At 36.5% G+C, this 16,319-nt stretch overlaps 1 long non-coding RNA gene across 1 annotated transcript; it reads left to right on the top strand.

The window, feature by feature from the left end:
• Nucleotides 1-842: 842 nt before the first annotated feature.
• LOC118768661 lies at nt 843-16,037 on the top strand. Its single transcript, XR_005004442.1, has 3 exons — nt 843-853; nt 15,773-15,776; nt 15,910-16,037. It is a non-coding gene; the product is annotated as an uncharacterized LOC118768661 (long non-coding RNA).
• Nucleotides 16,038-16,319: the final 282 nt, after the last annotated feature.

Below are 16,319 nucleotides of genomic sequence, written 5' to 3'. Positions count from 1 at the left end.
CAGTAGATGACTGGTCAGTGCTGCCATGGACGGAGGGAGGGACAGAAGAGAAATAATATTTTAAGTGGGGGTTGAATAGCACAGAGTTTACATGATGGGGACAAAACCTTGACCACTGGTGGGTCTGGTAATAACCCGAAGTGTCACAGAGAAATCATGATGGTGTTGGTGGTAGGGGCCAGTGGTATTAGTGATGGTGGTAGTGTTAGTGGTGATGGTGGTGGCTATCGTGGTATTAGTTCGGAACACTCAAGTAGTGTATATTGACCAGAGGCATTTTATCCAATACAAATTACTGTGCTGGTCAGTAGTGGATATTGCTGGTCAGTGGCTGGAGGAGTTTGAAGTAGTGCTACTAGTAATGTTTGTGGTCATCATGGTGACGGTTAAGCTGTTGTTGTCATTGGTGATGGTGTTCGTGATGATGGCGGTTTCTTTAAAATTTTAGTGTCCTGGTTTGACCAGGGGTTTACGTAACTAATTCAAAATCCTCGACGCCGGTGAGAGGTTAATGGTCAAGTGGCCGGAGAAATTTAGAGAGACGGTAATAGAATAATGTTTGGAAATTAAACTGAGTGACCAGGGGGATATAAGAAACACCGAAAGTGTTGGTCACAATTCCGATAGGATCTGTAACAGGGAAATGTTTATTGATTAAGGGTGGCGGGCGTCATCGTCTGTTTAAGGTGTTGGCTAGAAGTGGTGTCTGTTGTGCATACAATTGGGTGAGGGTGAAAGATGGTCAGTGGCCGAAGAAATAAACAGAGATGGTAGAGGAAGAATATTTTGCTGGGATTATGGAGAAACTGAGGACAGCAGCTGGATGACCAGCAGAAAATTTGTGAGAGAAGTGGTTAAAGAAATTTTAAAGGAATAAGGTGGAAAGAGAATTAGTCGGGTGGAATGTGACCATAAATGGTGTGAGCAGCGTACGGTGTTGGTCAGTGCTGGGGGATTGAATTATAGCCAGTGGCTGGAATGGTATGGAGAGATGTTAGACGGAGAGTATTTAAGAAGGCTGTAGAACAATCATAAATTACATGAATGCTAATATTAGTCAGTTGCTGAAATGACTGGGGTGGCAAGGAGGGGATGGTGGATACAGAGATATTTAGTCAGGTCCACAGAGTCCAAAGGCTGCTTGACCATTGCAACCGGGTCATTCAATAACTGGGGAAATCTTGGAAAGGAGGTGGTTGCAAAATACTATAGGATGGGTGGTGAGGAGTGACAAGTGCAAAGCGGTGGTCATTGTCTCTAAGATCAGTGTAAAACGCTGGTCATTGCTAGAGGGAGTTCGAGAAATTTTGTTTTGAGGATATGGGGTTGGGTAACGTAGTCCTGCAGTCGTGCGAGGACATTTAAAATGTAAGTGGGCAGGAGGGGATGGAACGGTCAATATTAGTAGGGAGGTGCTGGTCAGTAGTTGGAGAAATTTGGAAAACGGAGTTGGCGAAAGTTCCAGATATGTATTGTGTGTGCAGTGGTGGGGTGGGAAGGGAAGTGAGTGACCAGAAGAGGTTTGGCCACTGTAAAAGGTGCTGTCAGTGCCGGAGGCTGTGGACAGACTTTCAGGCTGGATGTATTTGGAGAGCTAGCAGTGATGATGATGATAATGCTGATGATAATGATGATGGGGTGAGGTGATGGCAACGAATGTTTTAGCAACCGTATTATTGGGAGTGGCAATCATAGTGATGATGAGGATGGTAGTGATGGTCGTGGTAGGATTGGGGTGTTGGTAGTAACTTTCGTGGTTGTGATGATGGTTGTGGTAGCGTTGATAGTGTTAGTAGTGATAATAGTGATGATGATGATGGCGGTGGTGGAGGTTGTGGTGGCATGGTATGATGGTAGTTATGATGGTAGTGGTGGTATTAACGGTGTTTGACAGGTAGTAGCAGATAATGGCAATGTTTAAATGGTAGAAGCGAGGTTCTTCAGCTGGCCATTAATTTATGTGAATCCTCTCATTTGATCTCTGGTGATTTTATTCTTGTAGAAGAAATAGTCAATTCTAAGGACGATAAAGCAATATTAGAAAGGAAAACCCAAAATATTATTGTCTGAATCAGCTATTAACAAGCACATAACTGCGAAGTAAATACTTTAAGGCGTGTCTAGAATCGTCCAACAACTCTGATCGTTCGCTTAATTCGAAGAAATATTCATATAAAATGAATAATATTGCATTTAACCAAAAATTCGCAGCGCAAATTTGATAAAACTGACCACGGAAGTATATAGAGGCGCAGAAATAGAGAATTTAATTTCAAACGACGCTGAACATGTTTGTTTTAAGCGCGTTTGAATTTTTAAAAGTAACACACTCGGCAAGAAACGGGTTTAAAATTAAATTTTCACTTATGGGCCATGATACTTCAAAACTTTATAGTCGTTTGAGTTCAAATACTGGCTTCTAAATTGGCTTAAGTGATAAATTATTCATATTATTTCACAATTTCCAACAATAAACTAACAACTAGGAATGTTAGATTCTAATAACCACACCTCGAAGTATTTACTGTTATGCACAAGCTAATAACTGATTCAGCCAGCGATAAGTACTCCATCTGGTTGAATACGAATCCTAAGTATATATGCATATCATTATTCCGTTTATTTCAAGATTTCTTGCCAATAGATAAAGAATCGGTTTCTAACATAGATCCAAGACTTCTTCATTGGTATTTCAACATCAACAACAGGGTATGGTATTTTTATTTGTATGTATGTCATTATTCCGTTTATCTCGTGATTTTTTGCCAACAGAGAAAGAGCCGGTTTCTAACCTAGATCCAAGACTCCTTCACTGGAATTTCAACATTAGCAAGGTATTTAGTATGTATGTCTCTTCTATTTTTTAATTACTATAGTCTAGTCTTGGAGGAATTGGCTGAGGCAACTTGTGTACAGTTGGTACATAATGTTTAGGCAAGCAATGGGCCTGTGGTTTCCTGCCATCTCCGGGATTTCATTTTTGGCAACAAAATTTGTCCTTGCTGTAGCAAGCCAATGTGTTATATCAGTCTGTTCTTCCATAGTCCTTTTGAACAGACATATCAATTGGTTTCTATAAAATGTCGGCTTCTTGTGCCAGTATCCAACTATTAGGTCACTTCCAGGTGCTTTCCCATTCTGCAGTTTGCTTACTCCTATAGTGAAGGTTTCTGCATCTGTATGTATGTATGTATGTATGTATGTATGTATGTATGTATGTATGTAATGGTATATACGGTAAATTGTGCAGTTTTATAGTCCATTTTGCTCTTTAATTCTAGTAGGCCTTAGTAAAAAGACTTATGAGCCGAAGAATTCCAGTTACGACCATCCCAACATTTTTTAATGTATAATGTACAAAGTTACCATGTGCCTATTATTCAAAACAAATCGGTTTTGTTTCAAGATTTGGCTGCTGTGTCTAGCTCCTCGGTGAGACCCTACCTTTACCTCTAGTATATATGTAAATTTAGAGAGCTTATCTGAATATGTATGTGTATGTCTGTATGCATGTATATATATATATATATATATATATATATATATATATATATTGTGTATAGAGGTTACTATTTAACAGAAATGACTCATCAATCCTGAAATTTGTTGCTTTTGGACGCTCAATTAATTTTATATATCGAATTAATATTACTAATCAAAGCTAATTTACCATTTCCAACAAAATCTATCCACGACATAACCCCATTCTCTGAATGGGCTTACGAATTCATAAACCACAACGTTATTAATTAATATATAGATAATAATAATAATAATAATAATAATGATAATATTAATAATGATAATAATAAAAATAGAAATTAAAAATAAATAGTAACATTGATAATATTAACAAAATCATTGTGACACAACTGCTGTATGTGTTTTTATACATATATATGGAAAAAATATAAGAATATCTATTTACATATATGTACGCAATATGTCTACGGATATATACGTATATCTTTCTATGTATGTATATACGCATATATACACGCTCATATTAAATGAACTCATATGAGCATAAAATTTGTAATATATATGTATATATATATATATATATATATATACACATATAAATTACACATATATACACATATAAATTACACATATATACACACTCACACGCTCACATCTATGTTATATGTATGTATGCATACACGCATCTAAGATATAGATGTGTATTATATCTATCTATCTCTATATAATTTCTATGAGATATGCAATTTAATTATAAATATATTATATTAAAGAGGTGCACACATATATCAACTTTCGAGCATGTATGTATGTATGTATGTATGTATGTATGTATGTATGTATGTATGTATGTATGTATGTATGTATGTATGTGTGTATGTATGTATGTATGTCTAAATACGTTCATATAAGTTTTAAAAAAGTACAATAACGTACTAGTGGGAAAAAGATTAGCCTTGCACAGAAAGAAAAAATCGTGTGTGTGTGTGTGTGAACAATCCATTAATTTTAATGTTATTAGCCATCCAATGAAATTATGATGGATGATTTCTCGGCAATGATTTAATATTAATTAAATACGAGCTAAACCATATCTATTGGTGAGCATTGATGCAGTGGGGACTCACAGGCCAAACTTTAACAAAATACCGTGAAAAAATGAATATCGGATATCAAGCATGGTTTTCATTGCGGTATGAGAGCGTTTTATAAACACGCACGAATACATGCACACACTTATACAGACCAGTGTTACCTCGTATAGTAAGTATATACAGAGAGAGAGAGAGAGAGAGAGAGAGAGAGAGAGAGAGAAAGATGTATTCACATCAGGTCATGCTCGTGCTCGTTCATGTTCATTCATTTCTCGTTCTCTTTTCATTCAATCAGTCATTCGCGCATGCAGTTATTACATATACACAGAGGTTATATACACATATAAAAATGCATACAAACATATACATATAAAGCTACACGTATATATATATATATATAAAACATGCATAAATACAATTTCTTTGACAGACATTTGTATGTATGTATATGTGATTATACACAAACATATATGTCTATCACGCAAACACACGTATTTATATATAATATATAAAATAAACTTTATATTATTAGTTCCTACGTACATTTCAACATTGTGGTTGTTTGTAACTCTGCATCGGAGGTTCCAAGAGTGCCATTGGGTGCTTAACTCACAACGGATAATCAAGGAACAGATTAGTTAACTGTATCATAATCCATTAAAGTGTTCTATCCATTTGCACTCGGAAGATCCAAAGCAACGTTCCAAACAACCACGAGGGTGAAACGTACGACGGATCTAAATTATACTATAAACAGATGAATTGCTGCATATATATGCACATACATATTTACACATACATACACATACTTATCGGTGCAGGCGTGACTGTATAGTAAGAAGCTTTCTTTCCGACCATATGGTTCGGGGTTCAGTCCCACTGCGTGACACCTTCGGCAAGTGTCTTCTACATTTGTATATATAGTCAAATACTCCTCATTGATTTTTCTTAAAAATGATATTCCGTTCACATCGTATTTCATGATATAATCTCCATGAATTTAGCGACGCTTGCTGAGCTCTCTATAAAACCTCTGGGCACTTTTATAATATTGTTGTATTTCAGGAATATTTACTATTAGGTAGCTCCTATTCTGTGTGTCAAATGCTAAATATGCAATCTGTGGAGCAAGTATGCAGTTAGGTTTTCTACGCCCAGAAAATATAGTTTTGTTAGTAACGTGAATATAGGGAATTTGAACAACATACTGCAAAATAAAATAAAGAAAACCGTTTTACGGAGTTTACCGTATATATATAATTATTATTTGAGGGAATAAAATCCAAACTTACAAAGAAAAATTCAATTTAGAAATACTAAATCAAATTTCACACAATATAATATATATATAAAATTAGAAAAAAAACACCTTTTATCAATTCAAAATGAACAATTAAATTACACCATCTAAAAAATTACATATAATAGAAAAATTGAACTTAAAATAACAGTAAAATGTCAAAGATTAAGTAAATTGCAAAATAAAATAAAAACGTATATAATAGGTTTATATACGTTTATATATTCCTGTCCATCCATACATTCATAGTCACATTGAGAAAGTATAACTAGAAGTGTTATTGTGCATCGTATGGAAGAATTAGCTGTCTGTCAATCGCAACAATAACAAGCAACATGAACAACAAGAACGAGAAGAATATTAACAGCAACGATGATGATGATGATGATGATGATGAATGATAATAGCAATGTCCATGGGCAACAACAAGAAAAGTTACAACAACAATAAGATTGCTAAAAATAGTAGCAGCTGACAGTCACAAGAAGAACAAGATTAATAATAACCACACAAACAACAACAAAAAGCAATAAATGTAACATCATAAGAAGAAACAACAATGTTCGTTGCTAACAACAACAGAAATATTCGCAACATTAGGTGACAGTAACAACAACAACAACAATACAAACAGTATGTAGCAGCAACAACTACAACAGTAATATCGATTATCGAAGAACAACGACTACAATATATATTGCGAATAAAAAAAAATATATTATCAACAATAGCAACAGAAAGAAGAGAGCAATAAAAAGGACAGCAACACAGCTTGCAATATAAACAAATTATAAGAATGAATGTTAAAAAAAAGATGAAAAGAAACGAAGCAACACACAGCAACAACAACAACAATATTATTTCCCACCACCGCCACCACCACTACCACCAGAGCTGTACACTTTTTCGCCTTTCTGTTATCAAAAATGAAATCGGAATAATTTTTTTGTTTTTTTTTAGCAAAAAAATTTTCTATGATTTTTCCGCCTGACTAAACGGAATTTGTCTCAAGTCTTTTGAAAGAAAGAATACGAAACTTGGCAGAATGGTAACTGTAAAAGGCAAAGGTAGAAATCATTTCAGTTTGCAGAAAACACACACACGAATGCGAGCGCTGTGTATCAGTGTTCAGTAAGGTATAAAAAGCAACGAACATTAAGAGAGTGTAGGACTCAATACCTGATACCGGACAATTGTTTATTATAAAACATGTTGAATGATCATTCGTAGTTTTGCCAAAAACCGACTTTTCTAACTGACAATAAGAAAGGACAGCTTTTCGCAGGAACTTCGAAGTTTCTTCCTTTCGATGCAAACAGGAAGTCCAGAACTCAAAATATTAGTATTCTTTTATTCTTTAATTTGTTTGTCATTTAACTTTGTCCATGCTGGAGCACCGCCTTTTAGTCGAACAGATCGACCCCAGGACTTATTCTTTGTAAGCCTAGTACTTATTCTATCGGTCTTTTTTGCCGAACTGGTAAGACACACCAACATATATTGTCAAGCGATGGTGGCGGGGACAAACACAGACACACACACACACACATACGACGGACTTCATTCAGTTTCCGTTTACCAAATCCACTCACAAGGCTTTGGTCGGCCCGAAGCTATAGTAGAATACACTTGCCCGAGGTGCCACGCAGTGGGACTGAACCCGGAACCGTGTGGTTTGTAAGCAAACTACTTACCACACTCAACGTCTGACAGTTTTGTGCGTTGGCACTTAGCATGCTTGATTAGGCAGAGGGGGAACTGAACGCCTGTCGTGTATGTGTGTTTATGTACGTATGTAGTATGTATGTATGTATGTATGTATGTATGTATGTATATATGTATGTGTGTGAGTGTGTTTCTTTAAGTCTGTTTGTCACTCCCACAAACCACCACCACCACTTGACAACCGGTGTTGGTGTATTTATGTCCCTGTAAGTTAGCGGTTCGGCCAAGAGCTACCACACTTAAAAGGAAGATGAATAACGTAGTCGATCAGTTCAACTATAAACGCTGAAGGCGTTGCTCCAGCATCGCCGCAGTCTAATGACTGAACTAAGTAGGGGACGAAAGGTATAGCATACACCCACAATTAGAATGACCCTTAATTCGAGACTTTGATGACGTCATTTCAGATTCTTTCTTTCCTTTCTTTCTTTTTTTGTGTTGTATTTTATATGGTTCCGTTTGTGTTGCGTTTTATTCATCTTGTTGTTACTGTTGTTGTTTTCCCATCATCAGCATCATCAGCATCAGCGTCATTACACTTATTATTATTATCATTGTTATCATCATCATCATCATTATTATTATTATTATTATTAATAGTAGCCGCAGAAGTATTTTTAACTTTTATTTCTAACCTTAATTGCATCATCTCCTTTTATTATAATTGCGGATAAATGTGTGTGTGTGTGTGTGTGTTGCTTACATTAACCTTTGATGGTTAAAATCTTAATTGCTGAAAATTTCCCACATCTAAATGCGCGTCTGATCTTTTGTGTGTGTGTGTGTGTGTCTATATATACAGAGAGATAGGTAGAAATACGCGCACGCTGTATATTGAGTGAGAGTATGTGCGTACGAACTTGGTATATTTTCAACCCATATACTTTTTGTCAATGAACTAAAGTTATTACCCATTTTGTAATAACCCGATACATTTTGTATCAAACAATTCGACAATTGCGATTATTATCAGGATTATAATAACTATTGGCATTATTATTACTATTACTATTCTCACCATTACAGGCTGTTTGAGGAATAAATGACAAGATTCCTTTTCTTTACTTCAGTTGTCTTTTGTCTTCATTCCTTTCTGTAGAAGAGCGTAGGCTCGAAACGTCAAAGACTCTTCCATTTTTCCTGAGCGTCAAACTAATACACCTTGTTTGTTGTCACCTCATTCGCCCCCGTCTTGCACAATGTTGAACCATATATAATATATTTCTTTATTGCCCGCAATGGGCTAAACATAGATGGGCAAACAAGAACAGACAAAGGGATTAAGTCGATTACATCGACCCCAGTGCGTAACTGGTACTTCTATTTATTGACCCCGAAAGGATGAAAAGCAAAGTCGACCTCGGCGGAATTTGAACTCAGAACGTAACGGCAGCCGAAATATCGCTAAGCATTTCGCCCGGCGCGCTAACGTTTCTGCCAGCTCGCCGCCTTGAAAGATAAAGACAGACGAAATACCTATTTCTTTACTACCCACAAGGGGCTAAACACAGAGAGGTCAAACAAGGACAGACCCCAGTGCGTAACTGGTATTACTTAATCGACCCCGAAAGGATGAAAGTCAAAGTCCGAACCACATATAATATACGCTCACTTGGTCAACGAACTGTCTCACCCTCATCTCCTTTCCTACCTTCTCGGACCTTCTCCACCTCTCCTGAACCACTTAATACCCCCACCCCCATTGGAACTTTATACTTCTTGAATTCTATTATCATGGATCTTGATGTACACAGTTGAAGAATAGATTAAAACACATCTCGGTAATGCTGTACAAAGTAGATGAGCTTAATTCGCTTGTCTAATTTCATGAAATATTTTTACGGATTATTGATAGGACGCTGCATTAACCGAAACATTATCGTCTCAGACAAATACACTCATGTATTTGATTATGGCTGTTCATTTACACCAACACATGATTGTATATGTTCAAAATTCGGATCCTACCGATGCCAAATATACAAATGTTTCTTCCAATGTTAGAACAAAAAGCTTGTATGATACTTTGAGCCGTTATATAATTCGCTGTACCCACCTCATTCTGTCCTTCTTTGCGTCTGTTGAAGAAATTTGAAACTTAAAAAGGTAAAAATAAAGCTTAGTTCTGAGGGTCATGCTCAGGAATGAGAAATATGGCGCTGAGTGTTCCTTCTTCATCTCTTTCCTCTCTCTCTCTTACATTCCACACACGTCTGGATTCCAACCCAATTTTTTCATTTACTCCGATGTCCTTACCATCATATGACATATGTACTGGACAAAGCCTCAGAACGTAACGTCTCACGCGGCTCTCAAATGACCCTAGCACACGGACTGAGTGGAAAACACGGGGAAAATGTCCTTACTCAACAACATGACAATCATCAACAACGGCCAAAAACGGAACAGCTTGTGACACTGCCCCACATAACAAACTTTTGGAAACCAACAAATATGGAACTGGCTAAGTGTGTGGATGTGTGTGTGTGTGTGTGTCTTGATGCACAGTTATGGCTGTTCGTGTTTTGCAGTCACGTGGTTTCGGGTTTAATCCCACTTCGCGACACCTTGGGCCGACCAGTTCCTTGTAAGTGAATTTGATAGATGAAAGCTAAAACTGTGCGGAAGCCTGCTGTATATACGTGTGTGTGTGTCTTTGTATTTGTTCGCCACACTGCTTCACGACCGGTGTTGGTTATCTTCGTGACGTCAGCGGTTCCGCACAAAAGACGGATAAAACCAGTGCCAGAATAAAAATAAAATAAAATATAAAAAAGGAGAAAAAAAACAGAAATGAAAGATTACTTAGTGGATCGATTTGTTCGAACAATCCTTTCCAGACGGTGCCCCAGAATGGCCACAGTCCAATGTCAGTCGAGCAAAAATCAGGATATATATATATATATATATATATATATATATATATATATATAATATATACTAGCAGTATCGCCGGCGTTGCTGGGTTTGTAAGGGAAATAACTATATAAGCAATTTTTAGAGAGTTATAGCCAAAAAATAGCAAAAAAAATGCATTAAAATGGAAAAAAATTATGGTAAATTTTTTTTTAAATCGTTGACTCATCGTAGACATGTCTATTTCTTCCGTTAGTCCTAAGTTGTGTGTTTTTTCAGACGACTAAAACCCAGCATATTACTGGTATTTCAGTCCGCGCAATGGCAATATACAAAACAGAGGCCGTGCGATTTCTCCACAAGACTGCAGTTGAATCCAAGAGGTAAAATTTAACCCAAAGATATAAAAGGGAAACCATTGATTCCACGGCATTATCGACTCTGGTACCACATATTCTACTTGGCCTGAGGTGATTGTAAATATTAATTAATTAAATATTCGGTCAGAAATTAATTAAAGACGACATTGGTATAGAGTTGGAAACTAGGGATGGAATTTGATATATTCGATGTAGGCACGACTCACATCTAATGATATTGATGTGTATGTGTGTGTAAAGATGTAATATATATATGTATGTATATGCATATATGTATACACACCCATACATGTTCCGTATGTATAAATATATGCGTACATATTTATAGGTTTCTATATTTGAGAGTGTATGAGTGGCTGTGGGGTGCATAAGCGTTTGCTAGTGAATGTAGGCATATCGATCTTTCTAGAATTCCTTCGTATAATGTGTTTACATTTGGAAAACGTTTATCTCTCTCTTTCTCTCACGTATATATATATATATATATATATATCTATATATATATATATATATATATATATATATATATATATATTAACATGCACATACACACACACATACATTGCTCAGACTGTTTGTCTTCTCTTTTTGTATTTTATCCATCTCCAAAACACACATTCACACACACACACATACACCTACAGTGCATACATAATATGTATGTACATCATCTATCTGTCAGCGAATCTTTGCTCAAAGCAAACAATTAAGCTAGTTGACAGTCGCTAGTCTCCCGTGATGTCCGCCAGGGGACACTGCAAGTAATCGTAACGAGTGTCATCTCCACAGCTTTAAAGTTGACTGACATTGCTGTTGAAGAATTAAAAGTGACATATGTACAACAACGAAATGGGACGGAGAAGCAGACGCTTGGAAATGCACCATGCAGAATCTCTTACATACCGACATGTGTGCATTATTGCATACTTACATTATCTATCTATCTATCTATCTATCTATCTATCTATCTATCTATCTATCTATCTATCTATCTATCTATCATGTATCTATTGGATATCTATCTATCTATCCATCGATCGTCAGTCTATCTATCTATAGATAGATAGATAGATAGATAGTCGTGTGTGTATATACATTCACATAAACATATGTATGTCTGTAAATGCATGTTTGCGTGTGATTGTGTGTATACACACAGAAATGTGTGTATGTATAGATATAAATATACATACATGCACAAGCATACACGCATACTCACACGCATATATTGCATGTGCTGATACATGCATATACAAACATATACACATACACACACAGACACATATCTATATACATACATAAACATACACACATGTATATATAAATATACAAATACACACACACACATATATATAATATGCACATATAATTTTGTATATATATATATCGGTTTTGAGACAGAGGCGTGTATACTTAACGTAGTTCTCAGGGAGATTCAGTGTGACAGAGTGTGATAAGGCTTGCCATTTGCAATACAGGTACTGCTCATTTTTGCCAGCTGAGTTAAGTAAAGTGTCTTGCTCAAGGACACAACGCGTCGCCTGAAATTGAATTCCCGATCGGGAACCTAATCCCTAAGCCCCGCGCCTTCACTCGTTGCCGTAATGCGTCACAACACAAGCCCGGATCGAACCAAGGAATGTGTTTCCATTGACTAATCTTTTCACTATTCTAAATTCTGCTTTTTACCCCCGATAGAAATACGTCTTTTTCTTTTTCGTTTTTAATGATAATACCAGGTGAGATTTGGCCTGAGAGACCATAGAACATTGAAATATTTAATCCGACAACATAACAACTCCAATAATTTCTCATTGTGAACCAGTATCGTATTTATCATCCCTGAAAAATGAAATATAAATTTTCTGCGGCATGATTTGAGCTTCGATCGTAGAATATCGGGACCAAATACTTAAGGTCCTTTATCCGATATTCTAAACACCCTGGTAAATTCTCTGGCGCGCGCGCACGCACACACACACACACACACACACACACACACAGCCCACATGCACCTCCATCTGCAAATGTATTTATACATTCAACCCAAAACACAGATATAAAAGACCGACCCTTAAGATTTCTTTCTGTCGCATCTCAAACACGAAAGAACATGATATTGCAGAGACCCTCAAGCACCGAACTGTTATCTCTCAACTATTTTTATTGCATTGGACATTAGATTAAGAGAGAAAGCTTCTTTTCAGAGGACTGGAGAAGGTTTACTAAACATAAAACAGGTGGCTTCATTGAATGGTTTATGCAATAACGACATATGCACGATAAAAGAAGAAGAGAGAAAAACAAAACTTCATGTAATATGAGACATTAATGGCTGCCTGTGTAACTTCCCGTGCTACGAACTCGATGTTAAGTGCTACAGTGTCTTATATGCTTAACTTACATTCATGCCTTCACACATACATACGTCTATATTGGGAAACCTGTCCTTATATACTCACGCGCAAATGTATGTAGCAAAATATCTAGTTTTTGTATATGTATTCCTGTATGTGCATGTGTGTGTGTGTGTGCTTGTGTGTGAAGGCGCATTGCCTAATGGTGATGATGTTGAACCCACGATCTCGCGATCGCAGGTTCGATTCCGGCACCAAGTAGAGCGTTGTGTTCTTGAGCAAGCCACTACATTTCACGTTACTTCAGTCCACTCAGCTGCAAATGGGTCATCCTGTGATAGAGTAACCTTTCGCTCTGCGGGAACGTTGGTCTGTTTGCCAAGCCCGCTGTAGGGGTGGTCATGTTAGCATCACTTGAAAGCTAAAACGAAACAAAACACATTGCGACAAGTTATAATTTGGTCGATCGCGTGATACACACACACACACACACACACACACACATACACATTTTTACGGGTTTCCAAGAAAGGCTGCGGCCAAGTAGTGGCACTGTATTTAATGTGATTGGCTTTGAACTTGCATTCACTTCCCGGTTCAGAGCTGGATAGAGCTATTCTTTTCTGTCTTTTCTGCTGCGATGAAGGTGACATTTGTATCGCTCATAAAAAATTGTCGAAATATTCTTTGAAATTGTCGAAATATTCTATGAGGTTGTTTGGCATTTGTTGAAAAGATGTGGCTTCTTAAAACAACCTAAGGCCTTGTAGAACTCCATGTTTTCTCTAGATGAAGAGGATAGGGCCTTTGGTAGAATGCAAAAGCGCCTTAATGGGTGGTTAATACAGATTTCAATCTCAAAGTTGGGAGCTAGACTATTCAGGATCTTCCATACATATATGTGTGTGTGTATCACAGCATATCTTTCGCGTCGTCTCTTTAGGGAATGTGGTCTCAGTTCTTTTATAACCCTTCAGTAGCTCGTCCTATTTCATCGCACTGAGTCAGTCTTTTTGTGTGTGCGTAATGGCATTGGATTGTCTCGAATCTTGTCAACAGCATCACTGTTTTTGATGACCACATTTGAGAATAGTAATCTAGGAGACTGAGAATAAATGTTCGCCATAGGAGTAGCAGGGTATCCTTTTTTTCTGTTTTTAATGATCTCAGAATCCAACCAGCCACTTGCACAGTGTTGCCACTTTAGTAATAAGCCCATGAAATGATGCCTCATTACTCATACAGTTTCCCACGGTACACACACACACACACTCACACACAACACACACACGTGCACACAAACAGACACACGCACACACACACACACACACACATACACAGAGGTGAGCTTCGAGGGATTTATAATCCGAGCAGATACCGTGGCGACGCTCAGTTATGTTCCAGATTAGGGCTAGCTGCATTGATCAGCATCTAACGTCAGTGACTACTATTAGTCGTCATTCACTCTGTAACTTCCTCCGATGGCTAATTCTGTGTTCGGTTCACTGGACGGCAATATTGTTTAGTGTAGATATATCAGCAATAATTATAACGACCATAAAAAATATGATGTATAAAAGAGTAAAATAAGAAGAAATGAATTTTGAGGATGACCAAGTGTCCATGTTCTATATCGTCATAATTATTGCTAACATATCTATCTATATATACTGGAAGATTCTCATACATTTCTCGTGCACATCCTTTTGTTGTCCGTTAATTTTATTCCTTCATTTGAATAGATTGTTCTCTTTTATTGAAATTGACTAATATATATATATATATATATATATATTATATTATATATATATACACATACATAATATATATACATACATACACACATATATATATATATATATATATATATATATCATATATACAGCATATATATATACATACATACACCACACATAATATATATATATATATATATATATATATATATATATATATATATTAAATTGATCAAAATAAAAACATGATGCGAAGGATTCAGCGGTACATATGTTTCGGGCCTTTATTCGACAGATTTATAACAATGCATAATGTATGTCTGTGGCCTTCTTCAGCCGCGCACAACAGCTTCCACAAGGACATGTGTTACATCAAAAATTCTTGGTTGGGGATGCAAATCCTCTCATTCGCGTACGACATAATGCGGCAGCAGCATAGAATTGAAGCGTCCATCTCTTTCTTCTCTCAATGTAGAATGAGCATGTAGAATGTAGAGTAAAATAAGAAGAAATGAATTTTGAGGATGACCAAGTGTCCATGTTCTATATCGTCATAATTATTGCTAACATATCTATCTATATATACTGGAAGATTCTCATACATTTCTCGTGCACATCCTTTTGTTGTCCGTTAATTTTATTCCTTCATTGAGAGAAGAAAGAGATGGACGCTTCAATTCTATGCTGCTGCCGCATTATGTCGTACGCGAATGAGAGGATTTGCATCCCCAACCAAGAATTTTTGATGTAACACATGTCCTTGTGGAAGCTGTTGTATATTATATATATATATATATATATATATATATATATATATATATATATATATTCATATACGAAGGTGAGTTTATAAGTAATGCCATTTTCTAGGACAGGTGTAATTACCAACACAGGAACATGTATCATACATCAAAATGAAGCTTGTCCTCTGTGAATAACATCTCTACTTCCCAACATAGTCACCGTTTCTCTCAATAGCAATGTCGAGAAGTAGGGATGTGAACCACAGAGGACCAGCTTCATTTTGATGTATGATACAAGTTCCTTTGTTGGTAATTATAACTGTCCTAAACAAAATTGCATTACTTTTTGACTCACCCTCGTATATATGTATATATATATATATATATATATATATATATATATATATATATAGCTAACTAGCTAGTGAGATGACTCCAGCATGTTAAATCAAAAGGCAATCCAATTGAAGTGCGATTTGGCGCTATTATCACAGAGATCATATTTAATTTCAAATTTGTAGCAACATGGATTGTAGTCCCATCATTTCGATTGGCGGAAACTATGCGAAGCATTTCATCGCCGTATAAATATAATGTGAGCATATGTGGGTTTTTCTCGTCACTTGGCAACCGGTGGGAATTCTT

This window comes from Octopus sinensis, unplaced genomic scaffold (assembly GCF_006345805.1).
Source record: "Octopus sinensis unplaced genomic scaffold, ASM634580v1 Contig00482, whole genome shotgun sequence".
NCBI lineage: Eukaryota > Metazoa > Mollusca > Cephalopoda > Octopoda > Octopodidae > Octopus > Octopus sinensis.
Note: the sequence above shows the minus strand (reverse complement) of the source record. Positions and strands in the feature narration are given on the sequence as shown.